The sequence below is a fragment of the Salvia hispanica genome, chromosome 4 (assembly GCF_029641045.1).
Source record: "Salvia hispanica isolate PSC_SH4W2 chromosome 4, Shi_PSC_v1, whole genome shotgun sequence".
Classification (NCBI taxonomy): domain Eukaryota; kingdom Viridiplantae; phylum Streptophyta; class Magnoliopsida; order Lamiales; family Lamiaceae; genus Salvia; species Salvia hispanica.
In genome coordinates, this window is record NC_142695.1 from 5752233 (window position 1) to 5759172 (window position 6940).

Below are 6940 nucleotides of genomic sequence, written 5' to 3' on the forward strand. Positions count from 1 at the left end.
TTTGTTTCGTTATGACAAAGTGTTGTTATTCAGGTGGATTCTTTGTAGAGGGTTTAATTATGGAAGAAAATCCTTGCTGTGAAAAATTAATTGAAACTGCATAAATAAAAAATATTTTGACATTTGTTTATATATTTGAAAAAATAACAAAATTGCATCAATTTGATGACATTCGTTAATAGATCCGTGGAGTTTACACTAGAGAAGATTAATACGGAGAGAAAATGTAGAATATTGATTTATTGAATGTAATCTCTTTCAAATATGTGAATATTTGTATTCTGGGAGTTTAAAGATAAATTAGGGACGATCGTTGACTTTTCATGGAGTAAGTTGTTACAGAATATTATTGTTAGTGGTATGGCAGTTTGGGAGTGAAATTAGGGACGTTTGTAATTGATGACACAATCCCATTCCATATCTACCCCTATTGACAGAATTGTGGCTATCTATTGACATCGAAATTTAGCCCATTATTTAACCATAGATTTGACATAAGTAGTGGATGAGATTAAAGTTTGTAGTTTGTATAATAGTTATGAGTTTGTATTTGATTACACCTCTTGAGCTGAATGTATTGTTAGGTTTGGTATTGTAACGCCCCACTTTTTTAAACCCTAATTTTTCGGGTTATAAAATTTTTGCATTAAATGCCTTAAATGCTATGATATGTGAATTATTTGATGAGTAATAAATTGCATAGTGTCTATGTGACCTAATTGCATATGTGAATTTTAATTGAGTTGAATAGTCAACTTGTTGAAATGTTGACGTGGCTATTGAATAGTCAAAGATGTGGAAAAATGACGTGGCCGTTGAAAGATCAATGCGATGAGAAAATGAAGTGAAAGTGAAGAGATGATTGATTTGGAATATGTGAATATTTTGATGCGGAGAAATATAATTGTGGGGAAATTATTATTTATTTTCCTAAGGGATGAGTGAGAATTAAATAGGAACATATTTGTTATGTGGAATTTTCGGCCAATATATATATTGGAGAAGAAATAATATTATTCTTGGATTTAATTATTTGTTTGGGATAATTATCCAAATTAAATCCAAAGTCCAAATACTCTATAATTCCTACATGGAATTTTCGAACTCCACCTTGATTTATTCCCATGAGATTTTCGAAAATCTCATAGTTTGGAGAAGAGAGAATTATTTTATTATTTGACCTCTTATTTATTCTATTCCATGAATAAATATAAATATGCTAAAATATCCTAGCATATCTTGCCAAATCTAAGATCTTACCATATCCTAATTAAATTAGGATTTGAATTTATTCCTTGTTGGAAGAGGAAAATACACGCCACTTTTGGCTATAATTGGGGAGATTTAATTATTTATTCTTGCTCCGTGATATATTATTCTACTCCGTGAAATATTCAAATTAAATCATAGGCTAATTATTTAAGCCTAATTTTCGAAAATCCTCTTACTTCTCAACAAATTTAACGCCACTCCCCCATATTCTCTACCAAATCTCTCCCAAATCTTTTATTTAATTAATTATTGGGATATTATTTGTGACTCTATAAATAGGAGAGAAACCCTAACCCTAGAGATCACAAAACCGGCGCCCCACTCCTCAACAAATTCGAAAATCTCTCCCCCACTCTCTCTAAGTTTTCTTCAAGATTTCTTCATCAATTGAGAAGAATTCAAGTGAAATTCAAGAGATTATTGAAGAATCAAGACTAATTCCTTGTTTATACCGTTCGTTCTTTTGGAAAAGGTACTTTATTTATTGATCTTCTCTTCTTCTACCGATTAATCGGTATTCTTGAGTCCACATGCATTTAAATGAGTGAAGGGGAAATAAATTGATGAAATTGGGATGCATGGATGTGTGTGTGTTTTTGACCGTGTGTGTGTGTGTGTGTGCACGCCTCGGTCGGCGTGCACAAGTGTGATGATCGTGTGCGTATGTTGCGTGTGTGGAACACTCATGCGTGATACGAATTATTGGTGATTTTGGAATGATTATTTAAATAAAAATGGTATGTTAATCATACATTGATTTTGATTGATGATTTTGAAAATAATCGATGGGAAAAAGGGAAACGTGAGATCATGCATGATTTGAAAATCCATGATTGAAACTGATTTGTGATACGCCTAATTTAAAGGTGATACTTCGCGCTCTCAGCGTGATAAACGAGGAGAAGAGAATTCTATCGAGCTAAACCTACGAGGTGGGCTTTCTTTTAAAATAAGGACATTGTCCTAAACTGATATTGATGAGAATGAAAGATGTGTTATCATGCCTTGATTTGTTTTGTCGTGCCTATCCCTCGTGGCTATGCCACTATTGTTATAATCGAATTCGGATCCTTGTAGAGCCGCAAACTCTACTTGGGTTAGTGTACACCAATGTTAGACCGAGAGTCAGCGTACGGGTTGGCCGGTCTAGTGACCTGGATTGCGGCCGCATTCCTTGTCATGTAGAATGAGGATATGGTAAACGTCTATGAGAAAAATGGTTGCGCGACCGTGATATTTGAGAAAGAAGATATTTTGGTGCCTCGGGTCTTTCTAAAGTTAAAACCCCGATGGACACTTGAAAATGGCATGATAATGACTATATTTGTGATAAAACTGTTTTCGGCAATGAGCCCATTGAGTATGATTATCGTACTCAGCCATGCATGTGTTTTCCTTATGTGCAGGTTGAGTGGTGACGAGCGGGCGGCGGTGTTGAGTAGAGAATAATAAGATGATCTGTTGGTATTTTAAGGTGTCGTTGTGTCTCATACATAGCCTCACTTCTTTCTTGGTCGCTTCCGCTATGCTATGCTATTTTTATGAAAACTTATGATCTTTTGTTGGGATAAATGCTTTTATTATCGTGGGTATGTTTTGGAATATGAACAGTTAGAAATACTCTTTTGAAGAACTTGGTTAAGCTTTTAATCTTTTGATGGATTCTCTTGCTAAGGCATTATTCTTCCTCTACTTAATTGTTCATTTAATGCTTTGGTCAAATCCCTTTTTAATGAAACCCTAGCCTATGTTTCTTTGATTCATTTAAGTCTACCTAGTTAGCGAACGCCGCATTTATTATACCCTAAATGGGCGGGTCGTTACAGTTGGTATCAGAGCCTCAGTTCTTTTCGCTCTGGACCCAAGAGTCTTGTTGAATTAAAAATTTGAAAGTTGTATAAATTGATTAATGGATAATCGTCGAAGACTCAACACCGCAACTCGTCTCCGCTCAACCACGATGAATGAGGTAACAAGTATCTCTTGAATATTGATTTGAATTATGAAATATTGGAAGTTGAAGCGAATGGGAGATTGTTGTGATATTTGGAAAATTGTGATGATTATGCTTGCATGTGAACTTGCAAAATGTGATTATGCGAAATAAATGTTGTTATGCAAGTGATTATATGTTGAGACTGTTATGAGTTGAACAATAAAACTCTATGAAATTCTATGTGATTGTGATTTGCGTGAAATGTGATGAACGACCTTTATGAGAACAAACTTGAGCACGCTGCTATACATAGTTGTAAGTCGTGTCTTGAATGAAAATTTTTGTGATAATATCGAACTTGGAGGCACCAAACGCCGAATACGAGGCGAGCGACTTATGAGAACGAATTGCGAAGCGTTGAAATGCGAAAATATATATATATACATAAACACACCTTTTGGCACGGAAAGAAAATTCCGTTATTTCTTGATATGATATTACCTTCACACCTTCGTCGTTCGACGCATACACATATAAATATATATATCCATCGTACTCTCAGCATCAGTTGAAATCTTATACACTATTGATATTTTCTTCGATCCTTGTTCTGATGCTGAGATTTCTTTTGTAGATGCCTAATCATTATTACGCACTGATGCGCGATCGTTACGCAAAGAACAAGGTTTTCCCTGTCGAAACCTACCAAGAGTTTGAGTGGGATGGAAAGTCCTTTCTCCTAACCTACGTCACCGAATTCTACGATCGTTGGATGGATGCATACGCGTATGGAGGAGTTACCCATCACGCGGGGATCTCGAGATTGATCCACACTCTGCCGAGTCCTTGGAGCGAATGGACTGCCCAAGCTGCATTGCCATATACGTGGTTCAGTCCGCCAGAGTACAAGCCTCGAGGCGATATAATCGGCCTAATAGGAGTGCTACTCCCAGCCATGGCAGTTGCGAGGGATGGACCGCCGCTTAGTCCCCCAGCGCACAAGTACCCGCCAGGCCAAGCTCGCCGATGGAGGTATCGTCGCGATAAGGAGCCGCATGTTGATCGTGTCCCTAATAGGCCAAGACTTAAGGCTAATGCGGTTAATCCTTTGATCATCCACGGGAATGTGGAGGACATGCGTGCGATAACACCGCCGCCCCCGGATGTTGGTGAATATGGCGAGAATGAGGGACCGGACGAGGAAGGACCCGCTTTGGAGATGGATGAGGATGATGACCCCGAGGAGGATATGAACGACATCGATTAGGATTGATAGTCGTGGAATATTTGTTTTGGCTTCCCCCATGTTTTTGGATTGATTTGCTACCTTATGATTTTTGCTACTCTTTCGTTTTTTTTCTGCTGCTTTTGATACTAAGACCTCTTTGAGGCGACGTTTTTGATTAATATACCATGGGGAGATATTATTTTTGGATTCAATGGCTTGTCTTTCGTACATGGTACAAATTATCCATCACTATGTTATCATGCCATCACATCATGCCTCTTGTCGCACCACCATTTTTGAATACCACATGACGCCGTGTAATCGCCACTTGAAATTGTACAACTGCTTCTTAAGTGCAATTGCCTTGATGATATGGAAACATTGATCTTTGATAACCTTGACGCAGCCGATTGTTGGTAACAATGTTGATTGATGCTATTCTTTGCAATCCGTCTACGTGACGAACTTTTGATATCTTGTGCTTGGCCATATACTCTAAAACAAATTGACCCATGAACCTTGTTATTTCAACTATACCACGTGACTATTGTTAGAATCATGGGAATAATTCGTGTGTTGATAAATCAGAATGCCGCCAAGACGTCGTGACCGTCAACCGACACCTCCACCTTCAAGCGAGGAGAGTGTGACGCAGTCGATTCCTACACCGCCGCCTCCCCCACCCCCGGTTAATAGGGAAGTAGTGAAGCTGTTCTTGGAACAGAAACCGCCCGTGTTCGATGGACTTGGAGAACCGGCCAAGGCCGAATCTTGGATCTGCGCGATAGAGCGTATCTTCGCAATTTTGGGATGCAATGATAGGGAACGGATGAGTTGCGTTACTCATCAGCTAACTGAGGCAGCCGACTTTTGGTGGGATACTAGAACAAAGACCTTGACACAAGGCCAAGTGGAAGCAATGACGTGGGACGATTTCAAGACCGAGCTATACAACAAGTATGTGCCGAAAAGCTACCGGAAAGCGAAGGCATCCGAGTTCAACAATCTGACGCAAGGACGCATGACGGTGACAGAGTATGATCGAGCGCTCAACAGCATGACCCGATACGCCCCTGATCAAGTCGACACAGATGAGAAGCTGTCGGACAAGTTCCGCGAGGGACTAAGGTCCGAGATAAAGATGTCATTGGCCAGTCGAAGGAGACTCACATACGCTAAAGCTTTAGCACTCGCGTTGGATATTGAGGCAGCAATGCCTAAGGAGAAAGCTAAGGAAATCGCTACTTCATCGTTACCTCCACCGCACTACTCCAGGGAGAAACGGAAGTGGGATGAGCATAGAAATTCGCACGATAGAAAACGTCACCAGTCGAGTCAGCATCGATCCCAGCACGGAGGAGGGCAGCATACGTCTAGCCAGAGAGGAGACTACCGACCTAGGGCACCACAATGCAATGTGTGCTCTAAGTATCATTTCGGAGAATGCCGATATCAGAATGCGATCAAGTGCTACACTTGCGGAGGAAACGGTCACTTCTCTAGGGAGTGTCCGAATAACAAGAGAGGATCGGGATCAAGGCAGAACGATCAGGGATCCCGTCAGCCAGCTAGGGCACCGCAGAATGAATCGGGAGGAAATCGCGACTCATCATCGCGACAACCACAACCTCAGCGCCCCAGACTTCCTCCCCAAGCTAGAGCGTTCGCGTTGGAGCAGAAGAAGCCGAAGAAAGAGCAAGATGAACGCGAGAAAGGGAATTTGACAGGTATGGGCGAAATTCTCAACACCCCTGTTGTTGTGTTGTTTGATACGGGCGCATCGCACTCGTTTATATCTGAACTATGTGTGCATACTTTGAGCTTGCCTACAAGCGAATCTGAACGTAGAATAATGGTGTCCTCACCAGTAGGAGGAATGATAGAAATATCTAGAACGTGCTCGAACATAGAAATTGTTATGGGAGAATTTAGGATAGTTGCTCATGACTTGCGAGTCATAAAAATGGAGGATATCGATATAATCTTGGGAATGGACTGGTTGACAACGAACTTCGCGACGATTCGTTGTAAGGAGAGGCAAATATCTCTACAAGCTCCAGGAAGCGAACCCACCATATACCACGGAATCGCGATGAACCGGCGAACCGCCATCATATCCGCGCTGCAGGCGACTGCAATGATGAAAAAAGGGCGAACTGCCTATCTTGTCTACCTCCATGGAGAGGAGAAGAACGAGGAGAGGATGGAAGATGTTGCTGTTGTGAAAGAATTTCCCGACGTTTTTCCCGAAGTGTTACCTGGACCACCGCCAGATAGGCAATTGGAGTTCACGATTGACCTTGAACCGGGAGCTGCACCCGTATCCAAGGCACCATATAGAATGGCGCCAAAAGAGTTGGAGGAATTAAAGATACAACTCCAGGAACTCATGGACTTAGGTTTCATTAGACCTAGTGTCTCGCCATGGGGCGCACCAGTACTTTTCGTGAAGAAGAAGGACGGATCGATGAGAATGTGCATCGACTATAGGGAGTTAAACAAGT